Genomic DNA, 19,142 nt, shown 5'->3' on the forward strand with positions numbered 1-19,142 from the left:
AAAAGAATGACCTGCTGAAAACCTACACTAACAGGTAAAACTAGGTTTGTGCAACCTTACACAAGGAAATCCTTGTGTACAGTAAATGAACCCCATATTAATAGTTTTTTTTGTTTTTGTAGATAAGCATACATTGACAGTTAAAAAATAGTTAATATTTCCTCTTGTAACAAAAAAAAAAATAGTTAATATAGTTAAAAGAGACAAACATTTGGACATAAAACGACGATGTCAAAAAAAGAAAAGACATAAAACGACATAACTTTGACCGAAATCGCGTGGCGTGAAAAGTAAGCTACTCGTAGTACTATAAATCACTGTCTTGTTACATTTCCTACCAAAATCTCTTCCTCTGTTAACCAAACGCCTCACTGCTTCTCCGACGACCACCACCGTCGTCGAGAATGCTTCCGCCGGTGGTATCTCATCGTCTTTCTCACCTTGCGGGTTGATTGTTGATGATGCTTCCGCGTTCTTCTTGGTTCATTATCAATGCCGACGCTGCTTTTACTCACTCGTCTCTCCGTTGATAATGCCGGTGAAACCCTATCACCAGCGTTCTTGTTCTGCAACATGCAGTGATGGGTTTCTTGATTCAGTTCCAATGTGGGGTTTTGCAAGGGGTTTTCGTTCATCTTCTAGGAAAATATCTCACGGGTATGAAGATGGGTTTCTTGGTTAGTTCAGTTGGCCCTCACACACCCAGGTCAACAAAGTTCTGATTTTTCTTATTTTTACTCTCTGTCTTTATCATGTGGATGGTAAAAAATCAATCTTTGATTCTGGTATGTAGTTTTATATTCAAGTTTTTATGGTTTCTCTTACTTTGCATCTTTTCGTTCCAGAAAGGGTTCTGCTTGGACCAACACCGTCAGATTAGGGTTCTTGAACAGTTCTTGCAGGAAGGATAAAAATATTGCATTTTTCTTTCATCTCACAAGGGTATATATTCCACCTCTTCACTTTTTGACATTATTTATTTCATTACTTTAAGCTTCATCTCCTGTTTCTTGTCCCTCAAGGTATCCTGAGAGGGAATCTGAAAGTTGCAGAGGAGCAAGTGCCACGGTTGGAGCTCATAGTCAATTTGTCAAAAAGGTATTGTGTTTTTCATATTTGTTTTGCTTGCCTTGCCTTCATTTCTACTTGATTGTATGAGACATAGTAGATATTGGACCAGAAGTAAGATTTTAAAGTTAGCAGCAATTTCTTTCAAGTACTATGATTCACTGTTTCACAAATTTACTTTACATATTCATGGGTCGGTCTCTCAGATTCTGTCACCACTTGTCTTTTTATTCATTTGATTTGCCGATGTGTATGCCTGATATGTTGTCCATCATATTGTGTATAGTTCCTCTGCAGCTTTGTGTATTTTGGTCTCTAAATTGTGTATATTTCCATTAAGTTCTCTTGATTCGCTGTATTTTTGGCTTTTTTTTTCCTTAGCCAACTTTTTAGCCATTTTGTATGAAATGGAAGTATGTCCCACAGAGTGTTTTATAGTTTACCAGGTTTTAAATTTGAGGCTTTGTCCTCTTGCCATTTCACTAATCTTATTGGATAGTTCTCTGTTTATCAAATCACTTCACTTTAGTTTCATTAAGTTCCGATTGTATATTTTTTTCTCAGTATCTTCTGAATGAGGTGGCGGACAACTCTTTTCGGGTAGCCAAAGATAAGGCTGGATGTTGAGTGCTGCAGCAGTACATTATCCTTGCAATGGGAGAAACCAAAATGCGGTTGATTGCTGATATCACAGTAAATGCTGCCCTTCTAGCTGAGGATGCTACCAAAGGTCCTTAACTCTCTCAAATTACTAGAATATAGCTTACACCTTTCTTGTGCTTAGCTTATACCCTTTTCTTGTGCTGTCTAGGGATGCCTATATGTGAAGCATTAACTTAGATAGAGCAGCAGCTTATCATATTCGACGTGGTGCATGTGAAGTACTATGCCGAGGTTCGTAACATATGATTATGACTTCATTTCTTATCTCTTCTTTCGTCTATGCTCGTTAACTCACAAATACTGCTAGCTGTTTGTTCTATATAATTCTTGAGTTCACTGTTGTTTATTGAGAGATTGATTTATATTTACTCTATTTTCTTATAGCTTGTGCGTTTTCAAGAACCCCTGAAGCTGGATAATGGTATTAGCATTTCAGATCATGACTCGGCTTTCGTCTTCGTTTTGATCTGGTATCAGGTGGTGTCTTTTATTCTCCCCTCATTTTGCTGCCAGTAATGATATATTCTCCAGTGTGTATGTGTTTGTGCAAAGTACAAAGAAAGAAAGCATGATATTTTTATTATGTCTTAGATAGGAAGCAAAGCGTTTGATAATTATTTTATTGGTGCCATCTCTATTGCTTTGAATTACATCAATTTCTGCATGCTTAGCAGATTTGTATTCTGGAGCAGTTAAGACTCACCTAGATGTTTTTAGTTCAAAAACACTTAAAATAACAGTAGGATGAAGTCTGGGTTTGAAAATACAAGCTTTAGATCTGGGTACCATATCTTTTGTTGGCTGAATGTTAGACAAAGAAGGATGAGCAAAAAGTCTAGGTCGAACAAAATTAGAAAGTGAAATAGTATATAGAATAGATTAGATTAGATGGGGAGGAAGATGAAGATAGAGAAGTTGGTGTATGTGAATGAGGAGAAAGTGAAATATGGAATAGAGAAGGAAAGGGTGAATATTCAAGTGAACCATTAGGAATTGAAGGAGCGAGGATGAAGGGGTGATATAAGGAATTTTGGACTCATGAAACTTAACATCGCTAGAGAATTAGAAGGTAAAACAGGAGATGGATTAGATGGGGAGGAATAACAAGTTGGTGAAGGTTAATACGGAGAAAGAATTGAAACATGGGAATGAGAAGAAGATGGTGAAAGATAAGTATAAGGATGGTTAGTAGAAGGAAAGGAGGAATCACACCAAATTGAGTGATAGTTGGAGAATAAGTGATTTTTTGAGGAGGTGAAGTGGTGAAAGAAGGAAATTTGGACTCACGAACTTTCACATCTCTAGAGAATTAGAAAGTGGAATAAGAGATGTATTAGATTAGATGGGGAGGGAGAAGAAGGAGAAGTTGATGTAGGTGAATGAGTAGAAGAAAGTGATACATGGGAAGGAGGAGGAAAGGGTGAAGATTCAAGCGAACCATTAAGATTTGGTGAATCACTCCAAGGTGTGTAATAGTTGGAGAAGAAGAAGTGATTTTTGAAGGACATGAAGTGGTGAAAGAAGGAAATTTGGACTCAAGACTTTTAACATCTGTAGAGAATTAGAAAGTGAAATAAGATATGAATTAGAGATATGGAGGAAGAGGACGGAGAAGTTGATGAAGGTGAGTGAAGAGATGGAAGTGAAACATGAGAATGAGGAGGAGATGATTGGGATTCAAGTGGACCATTAAGAAATGAAGTAGCAGTATAAGGATGCACTGTAGGAGGACAGGAGGGTTCACTCTAAGGTGAATAATAGTTGGCGAAGAAGAAATGATTTTTGAACGAGGTGAAGTGGTGAAAGAAAATAATTTGGACTCATGAAATTTATTATTCTCTACGGATGGAATATGAGACAAATTAGATGGGGACAAAGAACAAGAAGGAGAAGTTGTGAAAGTGAATGGGTAGAAAGAAGTGAAACATGGAATGTGGAGGAGAAGTTATGATACATGAATGTGGAGAAGTGAAACATGGGAATGAGGAGGAGAAGTTATGAACGTGAATGTGTAGGAATGGTTGACAATTCAAGTGGACTGTTAAGAATTGATGAAGCAAAATATAAGGATGAAAAGTAGGAGAAGAAGAGGAATCACTCCAAGGTGAGTAATAGTTGGAGAAGAAGTTATTTTTTAAGGAGATGAGTTAGTGAAATAATGGAATATGGACTCATGAAATTGAACATCTCTAGAGAATTAGAAAGTAGAGTAGGAAATGAATTACATGGGGGGAGGAATAAGAAGAAAAAGAAGTTGGTGAAATTGAATGAGGCGAATGAAGTGAAACTTTGGATGGAGGAGGATAAGGTGAAGATTCAAGTTAACCATTAAGAATTAAAAGAGCATTATGAGGATGAGCGTTGTTAGAGTATATGCTAGGGTTATCCATTGCATGTGCTTTGCACATGCATCTCTGTTATTTCTGTTAACAGTTAGTTATAGTTCAGTTATGACTGTTAGTAGTTAGCTACAGTCAATTACATACTGACACATGAGTATAAATACTAAGTGTAAACAGAATCTCATTACCAAGAAATTTTATAACTGATTCTCTGTTTTCAATCTCTCTCTCTCTCTCTCTCTCTCTCTAGATTCTCAATAAGCGCGTAAGAGATGAGGAATCACTCCAAGGTAATTAATGGAGAAGTGATTTTTAAAGGACGTGAAGTGGTGTAACAAAATTTGGACGCATGAAATATAACATCTCTAGAAAATTAAATAGTGGAATAAGATATGAATTACATAAGGAGGATGAAAAATGAGGAGTTTGGTGAAGGTGAATGAGGACAAGGAAGTGAAACATGGGAAAGAGGAAGAGGTTGAAGATTCAAGTGAACCATTAAGAATTGTTGGAGCAGTATAAGAATGAGCAGTAGGAGGAGAGAAGGAATCACTCCAAAACGAGTCACATATTTGGGGAAGAAAAAATGATTTTTTAAGGAGATGTAGTGGTGAAAGAAGGAAATCTGGACTCATGAAACTTGACATCTGTAGGGAATTAGAAAGTGGAATAGTAGTTGGATTAGATTAGATGAGGAGGAAGAAGAGGATGGAGAAGGTGGTGTAGGTGAATGAGGAGAAGGAAGTGAAACATGAGAATGAGGAGGAATGAGTGAATATTCACGTGAACTATTAAGAGTTGAATGGGACGTATAAGGATGAATAGTAGGAGGAGAAGAGGAGTAACTTTGAATTATAGTGGAAAAAGTGATTTTTGAAGGAGGTGAAGTGATGAAAGAAGGAAATTTGGATTCATGAATTTTATGATCTCTACAGATGGAATAGGAGACAATTAAATGAAGACGAAGAAGAAGAAAGTGAAGTTGTGAAGGTGAATGGATTGTTTAGGTGATTGGGTAAAAAGATGTTAAACATGAGAAAGAAGAGAAGATGGCGAAGATTCAAGTGAACCATAAAGAATTGTTGGAGCAGTATAAGGATGAGCAGTGTGAGGAGAGCAGGAATCTCTCCAAGGCGAGTCATAATTGGAGAAGAAACAATATTTTAAGAAGGTAAAGTGGTGAAAGAATAAATTTGGACTCATGAAATTTAAAATCTCTAGAGAATTAGACGTGAAATAGGAGATCATTTGGATTAGATGCTTAGCAAAGACGAAGGGATATCTGAAGGGGGTGATATAGGGAAAGAAGTAAATTTAGACTCACTAAATTTAGCATATCTATAGAATTAGAAATTGGAACAGTAGTTGATTAGATCAGATGTGGAGGAAGGAGAAGAAAGAAAACTTGGTGTAGATGAATGAGGAGAATGAAGTGAAATATGGGAAGGAGGAGAGGATGAAGATTCAAGTGATCCATTAAGAATAGAAGGAGCAGTATAAGGATATGCAATTGACGGGAGGGTGGAATCACTCCAAAGTGAGTAATTGTTGGAAAATATGTGGTTTTTGAAGGAGTTGAAGTGGTGAAAGAAGATAACATGGACTCATAAAATTTAACATCTCTAAAGAGTTAGAAATTGGAATAAGGGATGGATTAGATGGAGAGGAAGAATGAGAAGGAGAAGTTGGTAAAGGAGGAAGAGTGGGTAATGATTCTAGTGAACCGTCAAGAACCGATGTAGCAGTATAAGTATGCGCAGTAGGAGGAGAGGAGGAATAAAGCCAAGGTGAGTTATTGCTGGAGAAGAAGAAGTGATTTTTGAAGGTCGTGAAGTGGTGAAAGAAGAAAATTTGGACTCATGAAATTTAACATCTCTAAAGAATTAGAAAGTGAAATAAGATATGGATTTGATTGGGAGTAAGAAGAAGAATGAGAAGTTGGTGAAGGTGAAATGAGGAGTAGAATGTGAAACATGGGAAGGAGGAGGAGAGGGTGGATGTTAAGCTCCATTAATATGAATTGAAGAGCTTGATAAGGCTTAGTAGTAGGAGTGGAGGAATCACTCCACGGTGAGTTATTGCTTAAGAAGAAAATGTGATTTTTAAAGGAGGTGAAGTGGAATGAAGGAAGTTTGGACTGATGAAATTTTACATCTCTAGAGAATTTGAAAGCTGAATAGAAGGTGAATTAGATTAGATAGGGAGGAAGAAGAAGGAGATGTTGGTGTATGTGAATGAGAAGAGTGAAGTGAAACATGGGAATGAGAAGGAAAAAGTGAAGATTCAAGTGAATCATTAACAATTGAAGGAGCGGTATAAGTATGAGCTGTAGGAGGAGAGAAGGAATCACTCCGAAGTTAGTAAAAGTTGGAGAAGAAGTGATTATTGAAGGAGTTGATGTGGTGAACATAAGGAATTTAGACTCATGAAGTTTAAAACCTCTAGAGTGTTATGGAATATGAGACATCATATCCTGAAAATTTCGATAATGATAGACATTTTTTTATTTTTGTTGCTGCATATGCACTGTTTAAGCCAATATATCCTGTAGTTTTCGGTGAGGATTAAGGCATTTACACTCTGTTCTACAGACTGCTGTCAAGATAGGGTAGGTATATCATATTGAAATTGGAAGTTCTTGAGTTTTCTATGTTAACTTTGTTACGTTTCATTATGAAAGTGAAATTGCTATTGTAGTGTATTGATAAAGATCACACCAGTTACGTGTCGTATTTCTCCATATGATATCCTCTGGTATGACGGTTTGTGTGTGGTCCTGGACCTGAATGGATGAGGCTTCGGCGCTTCTCGATTAGCTCCTGGAAGCACTTACATGGAAGAGGTTCATGTTAAGGTTTGGCTTCTTTGCTTTATTAATATGACATCTTTTGTTTATTTCTTTTTGGTGAAACTGTCTGTCCAGTTTGACTAGGTGGCTGAAACATTGGTGTCTTTTACAGTTCTTTCTCTGTTATATAGCTGGGGAAGAATTGTACTTTACAGTTGGCTCTCAGCACATACCTTTTGCTTCATCCCCTCGGGTAAGCTTTATGTTACATACACCATGAACTGTTTGAGCTATATGTTTAACAATTTATATTCTTGTTTTTTTGTTTTTTTCTTTGTCATCTTCTACTTGATTTTTATTCTTTATCTGAAGCAAAGTTTGTATCATGCTTCTTGTGTTTTGCAGGATGTGTGGACTGAGCTAGGACGTCCCTACAGTATTGAGTGATGGGTTTCTTGATTCTGTACCAATGTCGGGCTTTGCAGTGGGTTTTATTTCATCTTCTTGGCCTGCTCGGGTATGTATATATGCTGCCTCTTCACTTTTCAAACGTTCTTTGTTTCACTACTTTAAGCTTCATCTCTTGTTTCTTGTCCCTGACAGGAAATTATGGTATTTCGTTCTTTTTTATGGGTCTTGGCGCTGCTACGGCTTCCACCCTCAGCAAAGCTTCAATCTCAACCCTAGCATTAGTTTTCTTGGTCCCATTCCCACTTAATATTCAGTGATGGGTTTCTTGATTTGATACGGATGTCAGATTTTTCATGGAAGGATGAAAAGATTGTGAGCCGAACATTTTTCTTTCCTCTAGGAGCAGAACATGTCTCAGACCACACACGGGTATATATGCAGCCTCTTCACTTTTCGACATTCTTTATTTTATAACTTTAAGCTTCATCTCTTGTTTCTTGTCCCTGACAGGGAATCGGAAAGTTTCAGAGGAGCAAGTGCCACGGTTGGTGCTCATAGTCATAGGCAAACTAATTCTTGGGCTTTGGTTGATGTGTTGCATCAATTTGTCAAAAAGGTATTGTGTTTTTCATCTTTTCTTTGCTTGCCTTGCCTTCATTTCTGCTTGATTTTATGAAACATAGTAGATGTTGGACCAAGAGTATTATTTTAGAGTTGGCAGCAATTTCTTTCCAGTACTTGTCTCTTTCATTCACTTGCTAAGACTTAAGCGTCTCCGTCATTTGTATTCTTTCCAATGCAATTTCCAACACACTCTCTTGTTTAAAATTGACTTTTTCAGCCTGTCCTTATCTGTTAACAAAAAATGAGAACCTAATGTTGATTTAGTGAACCCACCTTCCTATTTTTCTCTTGAGTAACATCTTTTATTTGACCCAATAGATAGGGATCCAGAAAATTTTCCAGATTAACGATGACATGAAAAAGGGGAAGAAAAAATTATATGGGGGAAACATATGAAAGGTCTGATGTATGTAGCCTTATCCCGCTTGAGTTGATGAATTTGAAAACAGAGAAAGGGGACTCAGTATTTTAGAGTGATTTTTTTTTTTGCTTTTTAGTATTCATGATTTTCATGTTTTGTTCAAGCCACTCTGTAATTTACTATAAGGCCATACTTATTAATACTGTTTATGTGGAGAGTTGGAGAGCGCTTGGATCCTGGTTAACTTGGTCTATGCTTAATTTTATTCTTGGCTTTTTGTTTCCTTGGCCAACTTTTTAGCCATTTTGTATAAAATGGAAGTATGTCCCACACAGTGTTTTATAGTTTGCCAGGTTTTAAATTTGAGGCTTTGTCCTCTTGCCATTCACTAATCTTATTGGATAGTTCTCTGTTTATCAAATTAGTTTATGTTATAATCATTAAGTTCTGATTGTATGTTTCTTTCGCAGTATCTTCTGAATGGGGTGGCGGACAACTCTTTTGGGATGGCCAAGTATAAGACTGGATGTTGTGTACTGCAGCAGTGCATTATCCATGCTAAGGTAGAAACCAAAATGCGGTTGATTGCTGGTATCAAAGTAAATACTTCTCTCCTAGCAGAGGATGCTACCAAAGGTCCTTAACTCTCTCAAATGACTAGATACCTTTCCTTCTCAACCCTCATTCCTATATATAGCTTACACCTTTCTTGTGCTTAGCTTATACCCTTTTCTTGTGCTGTCTAGGGATGCCTATATGTGAAGCATTAACTCAGATAGATCAGCAACTTATCATATTTGACATGGTGCATCTGAAGTACTATGCTGAGGTTCGTAACATATGATTATGACTTCCTTTCTTATCTCTTCTTTCGTCTATGCTCGTTAACTCACAAATACTGCTAGCTGTTTGTTCTATATAATTATTGAGTTTCACTGTCTATTTTGTTTATTGAGAGATTGATTTATATTTACTTTATTTTCTTATAGCTTGTGCGTTTTCAAGAACCCCTGAAGTTGGATATTGATATTAGCTTTTCAGATCACGACTCGGCTTTCATCTTCGTTTTGACCTGGTATCAAGTTCGTGTCTTTTATTCTCCCCTCATTTTGCTGCCAGTAATGATATATTCTCAAGTGTGTATGTATTTGTGTAGAGTACAAAGCAAGAAAACATGAGATTTTTATTGTGACTTAGATAGAAAGCAAAGCGTTTGATAATTATTTTATTGGTGCCATTGATAATTATTTTATTGGTGCCATCTCTATTGCTTCGAAGTACATCAATTTCTGACTGCTTAGCTGGTTTCTATTCTGGAGCAGTCAAGGCTCACCTAGATGTTTTTAGTTCAAAAACACTTAACAAAACAGTAGGATGAAGTCTGGGTTTGAAAATACAAGCTTTAGATTTGGGTACCATATGTTGTGTAGGCTGAATGTCAGACAAAGAAGGATGATTACAAAGTCTAGGTCGAACGAAATTAACAAGTGAAATAGGATATAGATTAGATTAGATGGGGAGGAAGATGAAGAAAGAGAAGTTGGTGTATGTGAATGAGAAGAAAGTGAAATATGAAATAGAGGAAGAAACGGTGAAGATTCAAGTGGACCATTAGGAATTGAAGGAGCGAGGATGAAGTGGTGAAATAAGGAAATTTGGATTCATGAAATTTAACATTGCTAGAGAATTAGAAAGTAAAACAGAAGATGGATTAGATGGGGAGGAATAAGAAGTGGGTGAAGGTTAATAAGGAGAAAGAAGTGAAACATGGGAATGAGAGGAAGATGGTGAAAGATAAGTATAAGGATTGGTAGTAGAAGGAAAGGAGAAACCACACCAAATTGAGTGATAGTTGGAAAATAGGTGATTTTTTAAGGAGGTGAAGTGGGGAAAGAAGGAAATTTGGACTCACGAAATTTCACATCTCTAGAGAATTAGAAAGTGGAATAAGAGATGTATTAGATTAGATGGGGAGGGAGAAGAAGGAGAAGTTGATGTAGGTGAATGAGTAGAAGGGAGTGATACATGGGAAGGAGAAGGAAAGGGTGAAGATTCAAGCGAACCATTAAGATTTGGTGAATCACTCCAAGGTGTGTAATAGTTGGAGAAGAAGAAGTGATTTTTGAAGGACATGAAGTGGTGAAAGAAGGAAATTTGGACTCAAGACTTTTAACATCTGTAGAGAATTAGAAAGTGAAATAAGATATGAATTAGAGATATGGAGGAAGAGGACGGAGAAGTTGATGAAGGTGAGTGAAGAGATGGAAGTGAAACATGAGAATGAGGAGGAGATGATTGGGATTCAAGTGAACCATTAAGAAATGAAGTAGCAGTATAAGGATGCACTGTAGGAGGATAGGAGGGTTCACTCTAAGGTGAGTAATAGTTGGGGAAGAAGAAATGATTTTTGAACGAGGTGAAGTGGTGAAAGAAAATAATTTGGACTCATGAAATTTATTATTCTCTACGGATGGAATATGAGACAAATTAGATGGGGACAAAGAACAAGAAGGAGAAGTTGTGAAAGTGAATGGGTAGAAAGAAGTGAAACATGAGAATTGGGAGGAGCAGTTATAAGGATGAGCAAAAGGAGAAGACTAATCACGCCAAGGTGAGTAATAGTTGGAGAACAAGCGATTTTTGAAGGAGGTGAAGTGGTGAAAGAAGGAAATTTGGACTCATGAAATTTTACATCTCTAGAGAATTAGGAAGTGGAATTGGAGATGAATTAAACTAGGAGGAGAGAAAGAAAAAGAAGGAGAAGTTGATGAAGGTGAATGTGGAGAAGAAAGTGAAACATGGGAACGAGCAGGAGAGGTTAAATGTTAAGGTCCACTATTATGAATTGAAGGAGCATGATATGGTTGAGTAGTAGGAGGAGAGGGGCAATCACTTTACGGTGAGTTATTGTTGTAGAATAAAATGTGATTTCTAAAGGAGGTGAAGTGGTGAATGAAGGAAATTTGGACTTATGAAATTTTTCATCTATAGAGAATATGAAAACTGAATAGGAGAAGAGTTAGTTTAAATAGGGAGGAAGAAGAAGAAGAAGTTGGTGTATGTGAATGAGAAGAGTGAAGTGAAACTTGGGAATGAGAAGGAAAGAGTGAAGATTCAAGTGAATCATTAAGAATTGAAGGAGCAGTATAAGCAGGAGCAGTATAAGTGGGACCTGTAGGAGAGAGAAGAAATCCCTCCTAAGTGAGTAATAGATTGAGAAGAAGTGATTATTGAAGGTGGTGATGTGGTGACAGTAAGAAATTTGGACTCATGAAATTTATTACCTCCATATGGAATACAAGACGAATTAGATGGGGACGAAGAAAAGTGATACATGGGAAAGAGGAGGAATGGTTGACTATTCAAGTAGACTGTTAAGAATTGATGAAGCAAAATATAAGGATGAAAAGTAGAAGAGGAGGAATCACTACAAGGTGAGTAATAGTAGGAGAAGATGAAGTTATTTTTTAAGGAGATGAGGTGGTGAAATAATGGAATTTGGACTCATGAAATTGAACATCTCTAGAGAATTAGAAAGTAGAGTAGGAAATGAATTACATGGGGGAGGAATAAGAAGAAAAAGAAGTTGGTGAAATTGAATGAGGCGAATGAAGTGAAACTTTTGATGGAGGAGGATAAGGTGAAGATTCAAGTTAACCATTAAGAATTAAAAGAGCATTATGAGGATGAGCGTTGTTAGAGTATATGCTAGGGTTATCCAATGCATGTGCTGTGCACATGCATTTGTTATTTCTGTTAACAGTTAGTTATAGTTCTGCTATGACTGTTAGTAGTTAGTTACAGTCAGTTACATACTGACATATTAGTATAAATACTCAGTGTAAACAGATTCTCATTACACAGAAATATTACAACTGATTCTCTGTTTTCAATCTCTCTCTCTCTCTCTCTCTCTTCCCTCTCTCTCTCTCTAGATTCTCAAAAAGCGTAAGAGATGAGGAATCACTCCAAGGTAATTAATGGAGAAGTGATATTTAATGGACGTGAAGTGGTGAAAGAAAATTTGGAGACGCATGAAATATAACATCTCTAGAGAATTAAATAGTGGAGTAAGATATGAATTACATAAGGAGGATGAAAAATGAGATGTTGGTGAAGGTGAATTAGGACAAGGAAGTGAAACATGGGAAAGAGGAGGAGAGGGTGAAGATTGAAGTGAACCATTAAGAATTGTAGGTGTAGTATAAGGATGAACAGTAGGAGAGGAGGATTCACTCCATAATGAGTCACATATTTGGAAAAGGAAAAATGATTTTTGAAGGACATGTAGTGGTGAAAGAAGGAAATCTGGACTCGTGAAACTTGGCATCTGTAGAGAATTCGAAAGTGTAATAGGAGATGGATTAGATTAGATGAGGAGGAAGAAGAGGATGAAGAAGATGTTGTAGGTGAATGAGGAGAAGGAAGTGAAACATGAGAATGAGGAGGAATGAGTGAATATTCAAGTGAACTATTAAGTGTTGAATGGGAAGTGTAAGGGTGAAATAGTAGGAGGAGAAGAGAAGTAACTTTGAATTATAGTGGACGAAGTGATTTTTGAAGGAGGTGAAGTGATGCCAGAAGGAAATTTGGACTCATGAATTTTATGATCTCTACAGATGGAATAGGAGACAATTAAATGATGACAAAGGAAAAGAAAGTGAAGTTGTGAAGGTGAATGGGTTGTTTAGGTGAATGGGTAAAAAGATGTTAAACATGAGAAAGAAGAGAAGATGGCGGAGATTCAAGTGAACCATTAAGAGTTGTTGGAGCAGTATAAGGATGAGCAGTGTGAGGAGAGCAGGAATCTCTCCAAGGCGTGTAATAATAGGAGAAGAAGCAATATATTAAGGAGATAAAGTGGTGAAAGAAGAAATTTGAACTCATGAAATTTAAAATCTCTAGAGAAGTTGACGTGAAATAGGAGATGAATTAGATTAGATGGGGAGGAAGAAGAAGAAAGAGAAGTTGGTGTAAGGATGAGCAGTAGGAGTGGAGGATGAATCACTACAAAGTGAGTAATTGTTGGAGAAGACGTGAATTTGTAAGGAGGTCAAGTGATGAAAGAAGGATATATGGAATCATGAAATTTAAAATGTCTGGAGAATTAGAAAGTGGAATATGAGATGGATTAGACGGGGAGGACGAAAAAAGGAGAAGTTAGTGAAGGTGAATAAGGAGAATGATGGGAAACTTGGGAAGGAGGAGGAGAAGGTGAAGATTGAAGTGATCCATTAAGAATTGAAGGAGCAGTATAAGGATGAGTAGTAGGTGTTGGGGAATTACTCCAAGGCGATTAATGGTTTGCAAAGAAGAAGTGATTTCTGAAGCGGGCACGGAGAAAGAAGTAAATTTAGACTCACCAAATTTAGCATATCTATAGAATTAGAAATTGGAACAGGAGATTGATTAGATCAGATGGGGAGGAAGAAGAAAAAAGAAAAGTTGGTGTATATGAATGAGGAGAATTAAGTGGAATATGTGAAGGAGGAGGAGAGGATGAAGATTCAAATGATCCATTAAGAATAGAAGGAGCAGTATAAGGATAAGCAATTGGAGGAAAGGAGGAATCACTCCAAGGTGAGTTATTGTTGGTAAATAATTGCTTTTTGAAGGAGCTGAACTGCTGAAGTGGTGAAAGAAGATTACATGGACTCATCAAATTTAACATCTCTAAAGAGTTAGAAATTGGAATAAGGGATGGATTAGATGGAGAGGAAGAATAAGAAGTAGAAGTTGGTTAAGGAGGAGGAGAGGGTGATGATTCGAGTGAACTGTCAAGAACTGATGGAGCAGTATAAGTATGAGCAGTAGGAGGAAAGGAGGAATATATCCAAAGGTGAGTTATTGTTGGAGAAGAAGTGATTTTTGAAGGACGTGAAGTGGTGAAAGAAGAAAATTTGGACTAATGAAATTTAACATCTCTAAAGAATTAGAAATTTGAATAAGAGATGGATTAGATGTGGAATAAGAAGAAGAATGAGAAGTTGGTGAAGGTGAATGAGGAGTAGAAAGTGAAACATGGGAAGGAGGAGGAGAGGTTAAATGTTAAGCTCCACTTTTATGAATTGAAGGAGTTTGATAAGGCTGAGTAGTAAGAGGAGAGGAGGAATCTCTCCACGATGAATTATTGCTGAAGAAGAAAATGTGATTCTTTAAGTAGGTGAAGTGGTAAATGAAGGAAATTTGGATGGATGAAATTTTACATCTCTAGAGAATTTGAAAGCTGAAGAGAAGTTGAATTAGAATAAATAGGGAGGAAGAAGTAGGAGAAGTTGGTGTATGTGAATAAGAAGATTGAAGTGAAACATGGGAATGAGAAGGAAACCACCAAAGATTCAAGTGAATCATTAAGAATTTAAGGAGCAGGATAAGAATGAGCAGTAAGAGAAGTGAAGGAATCACTCCGAAATTAGTAATGGTTGGAGAAGAAGTGATTATTGAAGGATTTGATGTGGTGAAAATAAGAAATTTAGACTGATGAAGTTTAAAATCTCTAGAGAGTCGTGAAATATGAGACAACATATCTTGGAAATTCGATAATAGTAGGGGCATTTTTGGATTTTTGTTGTTTGAGCCAATATATCCTGGATTTTCGGTAAGGATAGAGGCATTTACACTCTGTTCTACAGACTGCTGTCAAGATAGGGTAGGTATATCATAATGAAATTGAAAGTTGTTGAGTTTTCTATGTTAACTTTGTTACTTCTCATTATGAAAGTGACATTGCCATTGTAGTGTCTTGATAAAGATCACACCAGTTACGTGTCGTATTTCTACATATGATATCCTCTGGTATGAAGGTTTGTGTGTGATCCTGGACCTGAATGGATGAGGCTTCGGCTCCTCGATTAGCTCCTGGAAGCATTTACAAGGAAGAGGTTCATGTTAAGGTTTGGCTTCTTTGCTTTATTAATATGACATCTTTTGTTCATTTCTTCTTGGTGAAACTGTCTGTCCAGTTTGACTAGGTGGCTTAAACATTGGTGCCTTATACAGTTCTTTCTCTGTTATGTAGCTGGGGAAGAATTGTACTTTACAGTTGGCTCTCAGCACATACCTTTTGCTTCATCCCCTCGGGTAAGCTTTATGTTACATACACCATGAACTGTTTGAGCTATATGTTTAACAATTTATATTCTTGTTTTTTTGTTTTTTTCTTTGTCATCTTCTACTTGATTTTTATTCTTTATCTGAAGCAAAGTTTGTATCATGCTTCTTGTGTTTTGCAGGATGTGTGGACTGAGCTAGGACGTCCCTACAGTATTGAGTGATGGGTTTCTTGATTCAGTATCAATGTCAGGTCTTGCAGGGGGTTTTGTTTCATCTTCTTGGCCTGCACGGGTATGTATATATGCTGCCTCTTCACTTTTCAAACGTTCTGTGTTTCAAGACTTTATGCTTCATCTCTTGTTTCTTGTCCCTGACAGGAAATTATGGGTCTTGGCGCCGCCACGGCTTCCACCCTCAACGAAGCAGTGAAGGGTTATATAGCTCTGTGTACCTAAGCTAATTAACTCTAACAACAACTGAATCTGTTAGAGCGATCTAACAGGTTCAGTTGTTACTAACTTGTAGGGTTATAAATCTTAGTAACTATTGTTTTCCTTATAACATGATATCTTATGATCCCTTCAATTAAAAACTTTTCACGTTTCCCTTCAAAATTTAACAAAATTCAACTATTTTATTATAACATGACTAGTATGTTTTACCCGTGCGTTGCACGGAGGGATTATTTTTAATTTTGTATTGTGTTTTTAAAGATTTTTTTAAAAATTATTTATTTGTATGAAAAATGAGTATAAACAATATTTTTTTGATAATTAGATGTTTTTTATCGAAGTGTTAATTTATGTTTTTGATTGTATATTTTTTGTCGTAGATTTTTTATGAGTGTATTTTTTTGTGCCATTTGTCCTTGTTTATATATATTTTTTTGATAAGCAATGTCCTTGTTTATATAATTGATGTTTTTGATTTATTCTTTTGATATAACAATTTATTGTACTTTATAGATAGAAGTGATTTTTTTTTAAAGATCTTATTTAATATTAAGTTTGTATTTTTAAGCTCCATAACTCATAAAATAAATAATATTAAATTTATTTAAAATAATGTTGTAGTTTTTTTTTTGAAATTAATGTTGTAGTTAATAGTATAAGTTCATATAGTGACATTGATGAAGGAAGATCAAGAGAAAGGGTTAGGGAGTTTTTTTGTTGAATGATATTTAACTTTTATGGTTTTTTTATTAATATTAATTATTAGTTGATTAATATTTCAACAAATCTAAATCAAAACTAATAAAATATGTCTTATGGAATTCATGACTAATATCATATTTAATATTAATTTTGACCTATGACATTCCATAACTCATATAAATTAAATAATAATAAATTCATTTAAAATAATTTTGAGCTTAATAGTAGAAAGTTATATACTAACATTGATGGATGAAGTTCAAGGGGAATATCGAACGATTGAGATTAAAAGTCTGATAATTATCGAACAGTTCTGAAAAAATCACATTTAAAATAATATGTATAATTACTTAAAAGTCCATAGGTAAGAAAAATATATATGAAACATTGTTTATTGATAGACTATTTTACTCTCGAGGTTGCTAAACTTTATATTTTATATAGATATAGATATACAGATAAATATAGATAAACATATAGATATTAGATAGATGGATAGATATAGATATATATTTTAAATAGGTTAGTTAATATTTATCTTGAAGACTTATTTTCGTAATATTATAATCAATTTTCCTTTTTTAATTTTAAAATTACATGCTTATTTTAAAATTGCATTTTTTTAATTTACAAAGAAAGTGAAGTACCAAGTTAAAAATGCATATTTTGTATCCTCTTATTCTCTTAAGCTTTGATCTCAAAGCTGTGATTAATACATTTTTTTCCTTTCTAAAAAATAAAAGGATAGTAATTTTATTTTATAACTTCTATATAATAGTAACCATGTCCACATCTGATTGAGATTGTAGAAATGAAAAGACTTTTGTCCCATAATTAGAAACTTTGAAGTGTGATTTAAATTAAATCTTTAAGGTTTTTAATATTTTAACTTATGTATAACTAATTAAAACGATTTCATGTATAATATATAAAAAATAATTTCATGTTTATATTTTTATTTTTAAATATGTTAATTAATGGATATATAGCTGATATGAAGTTTTAAAACTTATTTTATTTTATTTTCTATTTTATTTTTATTTTAATTTTAAATTTATATTCTTTATTTTTGGGTTAAATATGGGTTTTGTCCCTCTAAAATAGAGAATTATTAATTTTTGTCCCTTCATCCATTTTTTATACAAAAGTGCCTTCATGATATATAGGTCTCTCTTCTTCGCCCGTGACATTGTCGATCTTTGATCATGCTAGTGGAGGATGTTACTTCACGCGATCGAAAAAGACGTGGCTTGTTGGCAAAGTCTTGGGGTTAGAGTTTGAGGGAAATGATATTGATGCTATTCGGGGTTTGGAAAAGGTGTATGAGAAACATTTTAAGACTTGATTTTCTGTTTGTTTCTCTCGGGCTTTGTTTTTGCTTTTGTTCGGGTTGGGAATTTTTCGGTTTAGAGGGGTTTCTTTTGTTCGTCGGGTGCCTCTTTTTATTGGGGTCTCATGCGCCCCCTAAGAGCATGTCCTTAGGGGTTTTTTGTGGATAATAATATATAATCATTTATTTAAAAAAAAAGATATATAGGCCTAAAATCTATATGAATTTTTTTTTCCGAAAGCAAATACTTTCATTTATTTAGAAGAAATAAGTTGAGAAACAATCATTCTCAATTGGACAAAGAATGTCAAAAATTGACATAAAACATATGGATGACACCCAAGGTAACAAAAAATCTTCACAATTGAACAAAGAAAGCAAAAAAAAAAAAGAAATGTATGCCACCTTACAAAAGATACATGTTAGAAATTATCCAATGACAATTCAGATGTTAAATGATGATATGAATGAATAATTGGGCCGCTAGAAACCAATTTGTCAGGTGTGGCCAACCCCTTGAGAATGTTTACAAAAGCTTCTCTTAGCCATATACTGAATTCTTCAAGAAAAATTAAGAGGAAATGAATATATCCGCACTAATGCATTATAGAGTGGATCCGCAACAACAATTGACCTCAAGCAAAAAGATACAATTTAAAGAAAAGAAAGACTCAAAATTTGATCACCCAATACATACCTCTTGAATTGTTTTGAACCAAGAAGAACATATATAAAAAAGTAAATCATATAAAAATGTAATTGATAAACATGAGTTTTCCTTATTTATAGGCTCAAAACATTAAAAATATCAAGGTTTCAACCAAATTCAAGTCGTTGTTCATGAAATCCTGACATCTTACATCCTTAGAAAAAATCTAAAGAAAAAAATAAAGAACAAAACAGAACATGAACATTAAGTGAAAACCTCTTTGATGTTTTGTGCAGGGATTTACAAAACTTGAAACCTAGTAGTTGAGTTCTGATATGCAGTCATTGCTGGAAGCCATATATACTTTAAACAACTCTAAAGCTCAAAATGTGGATGAGGTTGAAAGGATGCAGACAAATCAAACATATGAAGAGTATTTATACATGGAGAATAAACCATGAAGAATGTGAAAAGTTTCAACAATTCTCTTCCTCAATCCAATTATTGAGTATTTTTCATTTTAGAATAAATTGAAATTATGAAGAGGAGTTTTGGAAAATGAAAAGTCATAAAATCATTAAATTAGAAAAGTTGTAACAATTAGAATAGTGAAAGATCAATACATTGTTAAGTCATAAAGTGTTCCCAAGGCATAGAAGAAACTGACGGACGATGAGTGGTTGCAATGGAATGGATGGC

At 35.1% G+C, this 19,142-nt stretch overlaps 2 long non-coding RNA genes across 2 annotated transcripts; both read left to right on the forward strand.

The window, feature by feature from the left end:
- The first annotated feature begins 256 nt into the window (after positions 1-256).
- Positions 257-7,686, forward strand: LOC130710256 (uncharacterized). The gene is made up of 10 exons (XR_009010337.1): positions 257-706; positions 846-942; positions 1,023-1,098; positions 1,633-1,798; positions 1,880-1,962; positions 2,116-2,208; positions 6,771-6,927; positions 7,034-7,114; positions 7,267-7,378; positions 7,465-7,686. It is a non-coding gene; the product is annotated as an uncharacterized LOC130710256 (long non-coding RNA).
- Positions 7,687-15,273: 7,587 nt separating this feature from the next.
- On the forward strand, positions 15,274-15,924 carry LOC130710257 (uncharacterized). The gene is made up of 3 exons (XR_009010338.1): positions 15,274-15,337; positions 15,490-15,601; positions 15,688-15,924. It is a non-coding gene; the product is annotated as an uncharacterized LOC130710257 (long non-coding RNA).
- Positions 15,925-19,142: the final 3,218 nt, after the last annotated feature.

Source organism: Lotus japonicus, chromosome 4 (genome assembly GCF_012489685.1).
Source record: "Lotus japonicus ecotype B-129 chromosome 4, LjGifu_v1.2".
NCBI lineage: Eukaryota > Viridiplantae > Streptophyta > Magnoliopsida > Fabales > Fabaceae > Lotus > Lotus japonicus.